Consider the following 15,309-nt stretch of genomic DNA (forward strand, 5'->3'; position numbering starts at 1 on the left):
GAGATCATACCAATGGTACATAAGGCGCTATATACATGCAAAATAACATAACATAACAGTATTCCATACTCAACATTTATGGCCCAACATCTCCTGATTCTAACTTTTGGAGGTCCCTTAGAAATCACATGCTCCAGATAAATCCTTATAATTTGATCATTTGTGGTGACTGTAATCAGATCATAGACCCCTTTCTATATAGGAAGTCTTGCATTCGTTTCACTGATACTACATCTCATAAACAATTCATTGATTTTATATCAGAACTAGGCCTGAGTGATACATGGTGTCTACTTCACCCCACTGATTCTCATTTTACATTCTATTCTGCTCCCCATAAATCCTTTTCTAGATTAGATTACATTTTTATTCCCAACTCCATGGCTAGCCTTCTCCTAAAAGCCAAATAGAGTCTATTATGATATCTGATCATGCTCCCGTTCATATCCAATTACAATCTCCCTGTAACCCTAAACCCTCAAACAGATGGCGACTTAATACTAGCCTGCTGCACGATGTCCTATTTGCACCCTTTATAACCCAGCAGCATAATAATTACTTTGCCATGAACATAAATCAAGACACTTCCACTTAAAAAAAAACTGGGACTGCTATAAGGCCGTTCTTAGAGGTCATATTATATCTTTTGCTGCCAATAAAAAGGAAAAAACTTAAGCAGGAGTCTGAATATATTCTTAAGCAACTGAAACCTCTGGATATTCTTTTTGCCAGTACTGGCTCCCCATCAATTCTTAAAGAAGTTCTAAAGTGAAGATTTCAATATAATAAAATTGTAACTCAATACTCCTGTGCAAATAAGCTCAGATACAAATAAAAAATCTACCAACTTTCAAATAAGGCTGGAAAATCTTTAGCCTCCTACCTTAAATTAAAAAAAGAAAGATCTAGAGTTGTAACCCTGCAAGATCATCTAGGAAATAGAAAGCATTCAGATATGGATATTCTCCAAATCTTTTAAAATTTCTACTTTAAGCTCTATGCCTCTGAAGCTCCACCTAATAATCCCTCCATTGAGGATTTTCTGCGCAATCTACCTAGGAACTCTTATCCCCTCCAATAGATCCTGAATCTCTTAATGCTCCAATTACCCCTGCTGAGATGTTTCAAGCCATCAAACATCTGAAGAGGGGCAAAGCTCCCGGTCCTGACGGCTTTCCTACCGATTTCTACTCCCATTTTTCTAATCTATTAGTTCCTACATATAGAAATCTTTATTCTCACTTCTTATTAGAAGGGAAAGCGCAAGGATCTTTTCTTGAAGGTATGATTATTGCATATCCCAAGCCCATTAAAGACCCGGAACTCCCTCAAAGTTATTGCCCAATTTCCTGTATCAACATTGACTGTAAAATGTATGCAAAGGTCCTATCCAACAGACTTCTCCTCTTTCTCCCCATCTCCTTAAACAGGATCAGGCTGGATATGTCAAGAGCAGAGTCTCCTCCTCCAACATTAGACTCTTCCTAGACATTATAGATTTAATACCCCAATCCAAAGAACCCCATGCTGCAGTAGCCATAGATGCCAAAAAGGCTTTTGACAGGGTTGAGTGGGATTTTTTATTTAGAATCCTTAAATGGCATGGTTTTGGCCCCCCTTTTTTTTTAAATCCCTAATCAACATACTTTACTCAATGCCCAAATCTGCAATTTTTGTCAATGGTCAATTATCTGTTTTTTTTTCCTCTTTCTAGAGAAACACGTCAAGGTTGCCCTCTTTCCCCAATTCTCTTTATTCAAGACCTTGAACCATTCTTAGAGACTATAAGACAAAATGATAATATATTAGGAGTCCGATATAAGCACCTTCATATTAAAACTGCAGCTTATGCGGATGATGTTCTTCTCTTTCTGAAAAACCCAGAGCAAAGTGGCCTGTATCTATTACAGGTAATCTCCAACTTTGCTAAAGCCTCTGGTTATAAACTTAATATTGATCAATCTGAAATCCTTCCCCTGAACATCTATTGCACACCACTTCATATGCTATCCTTAGGAATGAAATGGTGCCCTCAAGGCCTCAAATATCTTGGCATCAATATTTCCACCTCTGTTTGGGATATGCGAAGAAACAATATTGAAATCCTACTTACCAGAGTTAAGGAGCGTGTAACTTCATGGTCACTCCTATATCTCTCCTGGTGGAGCCGGTTGGAATCCATTAAGATGATGATCTCCCCGTCATTCTATATCTTCTATATATGTTACCTATTATACTTACACTTTCTTTTTTGAAATCCCTAGATTTCTGCCTAATTGGATTTCTATGGGGGAAAGAAAGGCATAGAATTTCACTTAGTAAATAAAAAAAAAACCTTGCTCTATGGGTGGTGTCAATTTTCCAGATTTTAGAAAATATCACATGTCCTTTGTTATCAAACAAGTACAGTTGTGGTTTGTTCAGGATGAACTGGAATATCTACCCAATTGGGTACTTCTGGAGAGAGCTATGGCTTCCACAATACCCCTGTCGGATATTTATCTCATTAAGAACAAGAAGAAACTTGCAAAATGTTCTTGTATCCGCCAATCTGCATCTTATCTCAAACTATATATGATTCCATCTCTGACCAAATTTCTACTTTTACCTCTCCTCTTATCTGGCTCAACCACCTCATTAAATTAAAAGGCAAATCAATCTTGTGGAGGCCATGGCTATCTTAAAACATTAAATATTGTAACCAATTTTTCTCACAAAATGCTCCCATTGCTTTTAGAGATTTTACTACAAGATACAAGTTACCTGCCTCTGCCATGAAATCATTTTTAATCATTACTGCTGCTCTGTTTGAAAATGATTAACTACTCATCCATAACGCCAGCACTCCTGATGCGATAAGACTGTTTCACATACTGAAGCCTATTCCTTTTTCTACAAATCCCTGAGGTCTATTTCAGCAGCTGGTGCGCTACACAATGACTAGGAAGATGAATGTTGACTACCAAACCTTCAATTTGACTGGCCTCCACAGTGGAAATGCATCTCGAAAATTACTTCATGTGCCAGCCTAATCCAAACCCTGTTTTTCTTACACCATAGATTGCTACCTTTATCTCCCTCTTCAAATGCAGCCTTCTACCTAATGTCCTTTTCTGGGGCTGCTCATAAGCCCCAGGTTCTTTTAAGCACATAGTTATAGAATGTAAACACGTTAAGTCCTTCTGGATTTCAGTTTGGCGAACAATCAACCTTATTTTTAAAACCCAACAAGATTTTCTTTTGATATTCTTATTTTCGGAAGCTCCCTTTTACAATCAGCAATAGCTAAAGTTCATACTAAATTGCTCTTGGACTTATGTCTCATGGTAGCACTCCAAACTATGACCACCAATTGGAAAGATTTACATTGCATTCGTTATAATTGTTGGTGGAATAATATTTATAATATTCATAGGTTGGAAAACTGTATAGCTTCTTCTCCAGCTTTACTTTGCAAGCATATGTTCAAATGGCAACCCTTTCTTGATGTTCTGTCTAATGTAGACTAACATTGATTCTATTACTATGTATTCCTCTATCCCTACCCCTCCTAACCCTATGCCTGTGTTATGTCCTGTATGTCATGTTAGTTAAATGTTTCGTTTCTTATTGTTATGTCATCCACTTTCCCCTGACCTTTTTGAAGTTAACTAGACTAATCCATTGATACATGTTTGGCAAAAATATAAGTCATCTTCATTTTCTTAACAATGTATTGATACTTTACGTATAATCTTGAACAGTTGCTTTTGTTTATTATTAATGACTATTGATTGTCCTGCATGCTGACTGCTTATATTAAATAATAAATGTGAAACTTAAAAAAAAAAACCTCATCAAAAGGTAATGACTGGAACGAATCAGACCTCATTCTCAGACTTTGTTGATTCATTGTGCACTGATTGAAAAAAGCATGCTTCAAGAACCTAGATGTGAAATGTTAGTACTTCCATCATAGTCAGTGGTCACATGTCATTTGCATTTAAAATGCATTTGGAGGAACATGTCAATATGACTGAAACTCGAATACATTCACTGAGTTTTGGAAGACGCTCAAAGGGCAATTGCTATTTTTTTCAATGGTTCACAATTTGATAGAGCTAATTTAATGCAAAAGAGCACCCACACATGTTTGCAAATGGCCACCCATTCTATCAATCACAAAATATAAATGGTGCCCTGCTCCAACACCACAGCACACACACTCTCACTCCCACTGAATAGTCAGGCATGGCCAGCCTCCATTCTCTCCATACCACCAAAAGTATACATGGAGACCCGGTGGAGAGCTCTGTTTACCAGTGTTGGTAGCCAATCCATAGAGCAGTTCTTGTGTGAACCGGATGGTGCTCTCCGTCATGAGTTTGATACCCTGGCCTGGCTGATTTCATCCTCTCAAGCTTGATTAATGGAGTCTCACATGTGGGTTATAATAGCGACACTATTGTTCCAGCCCTTGGAAATTGGAGGAATACAGAATGCAATACTACACGATCAACATGTCTTATCATTATAATTATAATTATTACTAATGATAACAAAACATAATAATAGTAATAATAATAAGAATATGTATGTGTTTTTTAATGTTGGAGCACTTTCACCCAAAGCACCTCACAGTTACAGATAACGGTACAAAAATGTGTGAACAAAATTCATGGCTACAATATGCAACAATTACCAGTCTTCAATAAGAAGCAAAACTAATGAACCAAAGAAAAATCTAAAGGCAGATGGTTGAAATTGAAATATAGTAGTAGAATGACAACTATCCTGAGGTAAATTATTTGCCAAATGTGTGATCTACAATTTGAAATGAACGAAAATGAAACACTTCCAAGTAGGATGTAGAACTTGAAGTAGACATAAAGAAGTAGAAAGTAAGAGATGAGAAGGAGGATTGAAAGAAATTAACCCAAAAATGTAGGCCGTTAATGCATTTCAGTGCAAAATATTTTTGAAAAAAATCAAATTTCTATGAAACTGCTAGGCTCTATAAGTGAGCCAGAAAAATTGAAATATGAGAAGCATAATTCAGGTTCTCTAAAATTCTGACAGCAGAATTGTAAATAGATTGGAACGGAAGAAGAACATATTTAGGTAAACCAATATAAAGAGCACAGCAATACATTAAGCGAGACAACACTAATTATAAAAGTAAAGTTTTTGTTGCCAAAAAAGTCAGTAGTTGATGAAGCTTCCTAATATTATATAGTTGAAACTGACATACACAAGTAACTGACAAAATGTGACAATACACAGTAAATACCAGGTCAAGTATAAAACCTAAATTACGTGCTTTTGGAGAAAAATTGTATTGAAAAGGAGAAAACAAAAAAAATACTAGGACATGGAATAGTTCTGGAATCCAGAAATTACAAACGCATTTATTTTACTCAGTCACAGAAATTACTTATCCATGCAGGAATCGACCGCCATAGAACACTGGAACAGTTGCTGATGAAGGTACTCCATGAAGGTAGGAACATAAATGGCTGTGTAATCGCCATAGAGATGAATGTGAAAAACCATAAGAATGAATAAGGGAAGTATGTTGAATAGTTGAATAGTGTATAAAGTAAACTATTAAAGATTAAGCACATAGCGGAAAAATAAGTAATCATACCAGGAAATAGAAAAAGAGCAGTCATCTAAATAAGAAAAACCTTGCATGGCCTGTCGAAGGGTACATTTCGGACTGATTTTGGAATTCTTCCACCTAGCCGATATTGACACTTTTGCATGATTTGTTTTGATGTATGGAATGAGCACCAACACGGTGTTTACATAGTTTATTATGTAGTTTAAAAAGCTATGGACTAGCATATACTTTCGACCTACAGCCCATTTTCATTGTCTGGTCATTTGTTTTAATCCTAAAAATAGCTTGAAATGTGACCTTTTTCTAGCAAGGTCTCACTGTGCTCAGCTTGAGATGGCAAATGTACACAATATGTTTCACCTTGAGTTTTGAACATTAGATTGGCATTTTGGACATACCTAAACTGCTGCACGTGTATTATGATGGATGCTACTTTCAAAGATGGTGCAAATTGGTGGAGGGCAGAATTGCCACAAATATTGTATTATTATTATTAGTGCATATGTGCAATCTTTATCTGGATGGGGTTTGCTGTAGCATGGCTCTATTCATACCCCTGACAATTTGGCATTTGCCTACGTGCTCCCTCCAACAACAGTTACTGGGAAAGCTTAACATGTCCTCAATTCTGGACTATGAGCAAGTTCAAAGACATCCCACACTTCATGTGGGCATGAGCGATCAATTATTAACAAACAAAATACAGTTGTTTTATACGAAGTAAGTTTCTGAATGGGGACCACTGACTGCCTCTCGGGTCTCTGTGACCCTGATTGAGGTCTGTGGGCCACCTCGGACCTGGCTCAGAGGTGTGCAGTCATAATGTCGAAAAAATTATGTCAAATTACAAAAATGTCTAAAACATAAGGTCGAAAAAAAATGTTGAATTTTTTATTTTTTCAATGTCTATGTTTTTTGGGGGTTCTGGGGATAAAAAAAGGGGTAAAAAAATGATTACAAAAAAGGGGGGTTGGGTGGGGAACCCCCCATTTCGAATAAAAAGCAACCAAAAAAAGAAATTTGCCATTTTATTTATTGACTTTATTTTTTAGACATTTTGACTTTCGACATTATGACATTCGACTTTATGACTATAAACCTGGCTCAGACCCAGACCAGCAAAACAGAAGAGTGGCGCAATAAGTACAAATAAGTACTGTTTGCTGATTCTGCTGGACCTGCTGGAGGAAATCATCACGAGCCTATTGCTGTGCCGTGCAAATGCAAAGTAAATCGTCCAGGAGGACGTCTTTGCATGCGGCGCCTGGCTTGCCTGACTTCCTAAGCAACAAGGGCACTTCCTGGAGGGAGGTTCCCCCCACATTGATCACGTGACATGCAGCTCGTCCCTTCTCTTTTTTTTACAAATACTATCATCTTGGCGCACTCGCGCCGTGCACTAAGTATGAATAAGTACTGTTTGCAGATTCTGCTGGACTTGCTGGAGGAAATCATCACGAGACTCTCTTTATGCCTATTGCTGTGCCGTGCAAACGCAAAGTAAATCTTCCAGGAGGACGTCTTTGCATGCGACGCCTGGCTTGCCTGACTTCCTAAGCAACAAATCACTTCCTGGAGGGAGGTTCCGCCCACATTGATCACGTGACGTGCAGCTCGTCCCTTCTCTTTTTTTGCAAATACTATCATCTTGGCGCACTCGCGCCGTGCACTAACTATGAATAAGTACTGTTTGCTGATTCTGCTGGACCTGCTGGAGGAAATCATCACGAGACTCTCTTTGAGCCTATTGCCGTGCCGTGCAAACGCAAAGTAAATCGTCCAGGAGAACGCCTTTGTATGCGGCGCCTGGCTTGCCTGACTTCCTAAGCAACAAGGTGATTACGTACCCAGCCCTTTGTGTGTGTATCGAATCTATTTGGACTTGTGTGTTTTGAGCCTATTTGGACTCCTTTGGACTCGTGCTTAGTCACGCCTGTTTTGTCTTCATATACCCTAAACTTACTAAATGTGTGTCTGTATTCTCTTTTGTCTAGGGCACTTCCTGGAGGGAGGTTCCGCCCACATTGATCACGTGACGTGCAGCTCGTCCCTTCTCTTTTTTTACAAATACTATCATCTTGGCGCACTCGCGCCGCGCATTTAGTACGAATAAGTACTGTTTGCTGTTCGTTGTTCGTTGCTCGCTGTGCTTGGTGCGCAGCTCGGGTTTGCAGCATTCGTTTCAGCCATTGTGTAAACGGGGGGGAAGAAGAGAGAAAAAAAGGAAAAACTGTGCACAACTGTGACACGCGAAAGGGTAAGAGGCTACCACCATTGCTATCATCTCTACCCTCACTGCTATCATTAGACTGTCTATTGTGCCTGAAACTATCATAAAAAGGTTGCAGATTTCGCAAACAATATTAAGAATATACCCCATTCTGATGACATAAAGTCGAGCACATTTGTGAATTGATTGCAAGATATAATAATTTACTATTGACTAATCAGTGAAAGGGGGCAGTCTAATTGTGCATAATTGTGACAAAATGGAGAAGGGTCCCTACACGTTGAAATCTGGTATGCCGCCTATGAATGTTGCCCTATTCAAGGAAGAAACTAATCCAAAGTCAAAAAATATGGTGGTAATGCTGCGCACACCAATTGCTCCCCTCTTAAAAAAGAGAGGAGCTTCTTGTGCAGGGGAGAAAAAAGTGGGAAATAAAAACAGGAACCGCCAGATGTCGAAGGTACCTGACATCTGCTCGTATTACAATTTGAATACAAGCACAGGGGCTGAAACTTCCCAAGAGCAACAAACTAAAAATTGTCATTTGAATCAAGAAAATCTCCTTGAGCTGAATAACCGCCTTGACATGGAAGTAGCTGCCATCAAAATAAGCTTACCTGTAATATCAAGTGTTGGGGTGGGAAATGCAATCTCAGACACTACTATGGAACATGAGAGTAAATGGTGTGAGAATGACAGAGTGTAAGCATCTGAAATACTTGAAAATATAGTTGAAAGCCCTCACAAGCCCTGCACAGTCGAGGCTCAGCAGAGACTAAGAGAGGCCTATAATAACTTACAAATCACAGGGCAAGTAGATGAGGGAGCGATACATTTTATGAATTTGAGCTCTGCCTCGACAAGTGAAGAGGAAGTTGTCTTTGTACACTCTAATACAGGCGATTTAATGCAAGTAGACAATCTGTCGCCAATTCCAACACAACACCATCACAATATTACCCAGGCAAAGAGTTGAAGAGGAGGATGTAATGTGTGCATCAGGAAACCATAAGACAGGGACGTCTTTAGACATGTCAGAATGTTCTGAAGAAGAAGCGTTTGTGAATTCACTCTCATTTGTTCCTCCAACGCCCAGGCAACCTATAAGGGAAAAAATTCTTACTGGCGGGAGAGCTCATTCTTATGATGCCTGCTGAAAGTCATGCAGAAGAGGCCCAGGGACTGATTGAGAACAATCCTGTCCTATTGGCAATGAATACAGCTCTGCTATCATTGGGCAAATTATATGAAGCAATGGACCAAAAATTAAACTATCAGACTATATTATTGAATAAGCTAACAAATCAAAACAACAGCTGCCAGGCAATGGAAGAACAGAGAGAGTGCATTCAACAATATGAGATATTTAGACATTGTGAGTCAAAGGAGTTGGGAACTCAGACCGTACACCCCCCAGACCTCACAGACCGCAGGTTTAAGACACCTTTGCAGCAAAAACAGTTCAACTTTAGTGAGGCTCCTAATACCAATAAACCTGTAGAAACATCAAAGCATCAGTCACAGAATGATGCGAAATGTGACAATTGTGAGCGGTCTATAATTAAGCCGATTTTGATAACAACCATTGAGAACAATAATAGTGAAAAAGTACAGCAGAAAACAGATGCAAAACAGAACAAACAAAACAAAGAGGGTCAATCTTTAACAAATAAGATGAAAAGCACCATGGCTGTAGCAAAGATTGTCAAAGGGAAAGCCAAGAATAGAGGAATTTTGAAGATAACAAGTGCCGCAAAAGAAATCAGAGAAAAACCAAAAGTTATCAACGAAATCAGTGGGCATATGAGAACCATGCCTACAAGCAGCACGAATAAAATCACCCCAAGCCTATTCTACAAACCACTAAGTGATTTAGTAGCAGTAGAAGCAGCAATGAGAGAAAGTGAAAGTGCACAATCTCAGTCACTCCACAATAATGAAGTGATAGATTCAAGGTGGACTGGGTTAAATGAGGCACAAATGAGAGAGGAAATAAACAAAACTGTGGAAAATTACATGGCCAGTAGGTTAAAGGAGACTATGGAAACGGGCTTAAGCAAGATGGAGACAAAATCCATGCCAGAAGGTCGTTTGATGAGAGGTCTGGAAACCAACATAATGCCTCCAAATAAAGAGACAATGGAGAATGCTAGCATGAGGAAAACAGTGCAATGGCAAAAGAATAAGAGTATGAGTAAAGAGATCACATTCAAGTCGAGAGCAGTGGCTCAGAAGAACAGTCACTGCTTTATACTGGAATGCAGAGACCATCCATTCCAGCAATTTGACCTGAATCGATCAAGTGTTATAAACATCTGTAGAGAGATACCCCAACTAAGGAACATAACAACGTCGGACAATGATAGAGTTGAGTTCATGGATGACCAGGATCTGACACGATCCAGAGTTTCTGTACACTCAGCCATTCTTGCGGACATATTGTGGCATGCGAGGGATGCTTTTTTTCAAATGGGCTTCAATTTATATCAAGAAGATCTTCAAACAAATGAAGAAGCTGCAGGCTCCATGAAATGGATCCCCCGCATTTATGGCGCCAACCTTACTGGACCAAATGAGGGAAGACGTAATCAGTTGGACCGTTCATAACAACCCACAATAAAAGAGAAATTCCAATTTATATGTTGGAATACTCGTGGGTTCAAGCACTTTACGAATACGGCAAATACTGAACTTGATAGGTTTGATATAATGGTCTTGCAGGAGACATGGCTGGCTGAAGCCCCAATCTGGGATGGATATGAAATATTCTTGCAACCAGCAATATGCCTGCCTCGCGGTAGACCGATGGCAGGCCTTCAAGTAGCAGTAAATAAATCAAAGGGTTTTAGAGTCTCAATGTATGACTCTATCACCCCTTTCATTCAAACCATCAAGTTGAATAGTAATTCACATCTACTCGTAATTATCAACATCTATTGGGGAAGGTCACATGTAACTCCCGATTGCTTTTTTGACCTCTTTCAAGAAGTATTTGCCAAAGTTGCGAAAGAAAAAAATGTTGATCATGTAATGGTTATGGGCGACTTTAACCTACACCTGCTGAATAAGGGCAAAAGAAAAAGAACGATAGAAGAGAGAAGATGGCTTACAGTAATGGAAGACATGCAGTTATTCATGCTAAATGGGTCTGTGGAGGGGGACACGCAGGCTGCTAGCACGTGGCTCAATGGTCCATTTGAAGCCACATTAGACTATATATTCGTGAACAGTGCAATGTTGAATATAATCCAATCCATGACGGTAAAGTCAAAAAGGGAAAGTGATCATAGCCAACACTGTTTAGTGTGGGAAAAAGAAGAACCTCACTGTAAAAGCATTTGTGACACCTACAAGGGCATTATAACCGTTAATAACAGGAGGAACAAAATTAAATGGTCCAATGCCTCCTTGTGGGATTTTGACAAACATTTATCCATATGTCCAGGCTTGGATTATGTTTCAATAATGCAAAAATATGCATATGTGAAAAACAGCCCACAAGGCCATGGCTATAAACATGCTCATGTCTTTGATAATGATGTCAAAACCAAAAAAACTAACATGAGGAAACAGATACGGTTACTAAAAGATCTAACATTGGAAGAGAAACTCCCGCAAATAAGGCACATACGGACAGTCTATAAAAATTGGCTAAGAGGAAGAAAGGCCCAATGTTATCAAAGGGACAGTGAGGACATGTTCAAAAAGATTGCCTCCAAATCCTCAGCGGAAATCTGGAAGGTCTTGAATAATGCCACTTATAAAGATCAGTCTTCTGTTCAAGTTAACTCCATATCGGCTAAATCCTGGTGCGATTACTTCCTGAAAATATATCAGACACCAATGATGACCCACCAAATGCCTCTTAAAGGTACAAATTGGGATCACACGATACAATTTGATCAAAGTGACATCATAGATTACATCTCAAAATTAAGCTCCTCAAGGGCTCCGGGCCCGGATGGGCTTGACAATAAAACCATCAAAGAAGAGATAGAAGTGTGGTCTCTTATACTGATGAAAATATTTGCGGAAGTGATGCGCACCGGGCAACTTCCAGCATCATGGAAAAAATCTATATTAATTCCGCTGTTTAAGAAAGGAGATAGACTCGATCCAGGATCTTATAGGCCAATAGCCCTTCTGGACTGTCCAGGGAAAATATTTGCACGCCTCGTCTTGCGTGAATTTAACAACTGGCTAGACAGGGAGAACTTGAGGGACCCTTGGCAGACAGGTTTTCTTAAAGGTCTAGGAACAGGTATTAATTTACTTACGACAAATGCCATTATCGCAAAGCAAGCAAGCAAGAATATACCATTGTATACTGCATCCATCGATTTCAAAACTGCGTTTGATTCTATCTTGAGGGAGCTACTCGTGGTGAAGCTTATGAGAAACAATTGCCCCTGGAACATCCTGAAGTGGATCATTGAGCTTCATCAGGTTACCTCACTACAGATAAGATTAAACAGCGTTGGATTGCTGACTGACCCCATTGATACATCGAGAGGTCTTAAGCAAGGATGTATACTGGCCTCAGCAATCTTTAATTTTTTCATTTCTGATATGGGTAAAGAGTTCCTTAACACCGAACTAACTCCCCAAAACTAGGCCAGCATGAGATCAAATGGCTCTTGTATGCCGATGACCTCCTTTTGCTATCCAAGACACCGATGGGGTTACACAATATGCTCAAAGTATTGGAGAAATATGCCAAATCCAATGGTATGATCATAAACATCAAAAAACGAAAGTGATTCAATTTGGAAATTTACGACAAAGAAACAAAGAACATAGGTGGGTTTTAGACAACCAGCAGCTTGAATCAGTGTGTGAATATATCTATTTAGGAGTTAATATTAATAACAACCCACAGGACACCCCATACGATACTACCGCAATGATGAAATGGAATAGTCTAATCTCCAATCAAGAATCATCAGCGGCAAGTATTGTAAATTCACCATCGCTCCTCTGCTGACTTATTATAAGCAAAAGGCCCTCCCAATACAACTATGTGGGTCAGAGACAAGAATATGTAAAATACACAACTATTGGGATAAGAAAGAAGGGGCGTACTGGAAAAGTCTCTTGAAACTCCCGAGATCCACACCCATAGCCCTTATAGGGCATGAATTAGGGCTTATATCAATGCAAGCCACCTACAAATGGAGAATATGTATGCTATATAGAAAATGCGCCCTGGAAGATCATAAGAATGGGTTGGTAAAGCATTTAGCAAACTATGTGAGAGGATCAAATGATAGTTTTGCTAAGCATTGGACAGCCCAAGCACAGAGTTTCATGCAAGAAGCAGACGTAGGGGATGTGCTTTTGTTACAAAATCCTGACAAAGCAAAGCAAAAGATTTGGGAAACAGATTGGATAAGGACCAGAGAACAATGCCAAGTCTATAAATGCTTTAGACAGAATCCTTTTGCCTTAAAATCCCTTGGCTATCCTGAAGAGTATCTCTTAAAGTCACCAAGTGTCTCACATCGAGCAGGACTTCTGCGCTTGAGGTTAAACCAATGGAAAACCAGAGAAGTTACATCCAAATGGTTCGCTGATGTTGTAGAATGTAGCTTATGTCGATTCTGTAACAAGCATGAGGAATCACTAGAACATCTGATCACTGATTGTACAGAATTGGTTTGCTTAAGACTTAAACACTTCAAGAACCTCTTCAAACACCGATTACACATGGAGGCGAAAGATTTATGGAAGCTTATTTTTCATGTGCATTCAAAATCAATAGGCTATGCGACTGTAAACTTCCTAAATGAACTAAAACTAGAAAATGATGATGAGCAAAAAAGTAAGAGATAAAAGCAAACTGATCAAATTGTGTGTTAAACTACAAGACATGTTAAGTTGAGATCTGCCCAAAGTACCTTGATCTGTATGTTAAACAATTGCTAATTGACTGCACCTTGAGCATTTTATTTTCTTTATTTCTACACTCTTACATTTATTCTTTGCTGTTTATTTTTAGATTTTTACGTTTTGCACATTTTTTTATCATGGATCTAAATTAATGTATGTTTAGAGTAGGTTATGAGAATTGTGATTAACTAGCTGGACATTATGTTCATACAGTGTTACATGTTTTAATGAAGTAAATGAATTTTGTATTGAAAGGTTGCATTTTTCAGCCAAATCAAATTAAAAAAAAACAACAAAAAAAAACAGAAGTGTGATGACTAGAAGCTTTGAATGAATCGTAACCTCCGACATTGCACTGGGCCAATTTAATAGGGGAAAGACAATTTGATTTTTTCAGCCCATGAATTTTTCCAGGAGCACATGACATCATTAAAGCAAAACATATAATTGCTGGATGCATTTTACCCACGTCATCAGAAGATAACGAATGAGACCTGACGATATCTTCTCACACATGTTTTTTGCAGTTCTGCCCAGTGGCTTTTTTCTGTGTGTGAGAGCACACGCAATGGCATGACACCTCATAGAAGTTTGAAAAAGACAAAAGAAAATACTTGTAAATTACATATTTACCATATTGCTTGGAAATGACATATTTACCCAGATCAATCCAGCAAAGAAGAAACACGGAGAAAAACAGTAAGCATGTTGCCATCTCTAGGTGAGAAGGTAATGTACACACCTGAGCCATCGTCTCGCTCTGGCAGCAGCCAACAAATGTTGCATTCTCGGTTCCATGTAATTATTCCGAATTTTGAAGGATGCACACAAGACGTGGAATAATCACGATTTGAGAGCCCAACCCCCCTCACCCCACTGAACCTCCTCCCTCCGAACTCCATCCACCAATGCGGTGTATTGTGAAATAACCTTTTTTTTTTTTTAAGCCACAAATAAAAAACACAATGTAGAAAACCTCTCGGAGACCGCTCTCTGCAGTTTTTCCTAAATCTGATTTTATTTTTGTCTTTTCAAATATTTTTTTATTTCACGCTACACCACAGTCTCATCTGGATTCCGGTCACACTTGTCATTCATCGATACATAAAGTGCAGGTTATGCAACAACAGAGGCAATGCACACACCAGAAATGCAATCCACCTACAAACACTGATGCAAAATCGCAGGGAATGTAACTTGGCACACCTACAAATGATGCCATGTCCCTCACACCTGCAGCTGTCCCAGTGGAGCCTATCAGACCTTCCAGTACCTTTGAAGGACACAGAGTTGTTGGTGCAGAACACACTGGCTATGCCATCTAGCCCCAGTTACCATGGCAGCCATGAAACCATGCATTACCTGATGCCCAGAAAATGATGCACAGCACTAATCAGCTGTTCGGTCCTCACCGGAGAAAAAACCTAGTTGTATGGCCACACTAAAAACACAACCTTCAGTGCACGCAACTGACCTGGCTAGTTGTACAAAAACTAACCAGGTCTATGTATTCTGGACAACACCGAGGTATACCTGCAAATGATCACCATTCCCAGTAATCCACAGCATATAGCCATGAGCACACCAA

Source organism: Ambystoma mexicanum, chromosome 5p, assembly GCF_040938575.1.
Source record: "Ambystoma mexicanum isolate Mex_15411 chromosome 5p, UKY_AmexF1_1, whole genome shotgun sequence".
Taxonomy (NCBI): domain Eukaryota; kingdom Metazoa; phylum Chordata; class Amphibia; order Caudata; family Ambystomatidae; genus Ambystoma; species Ambystoma mexicanum.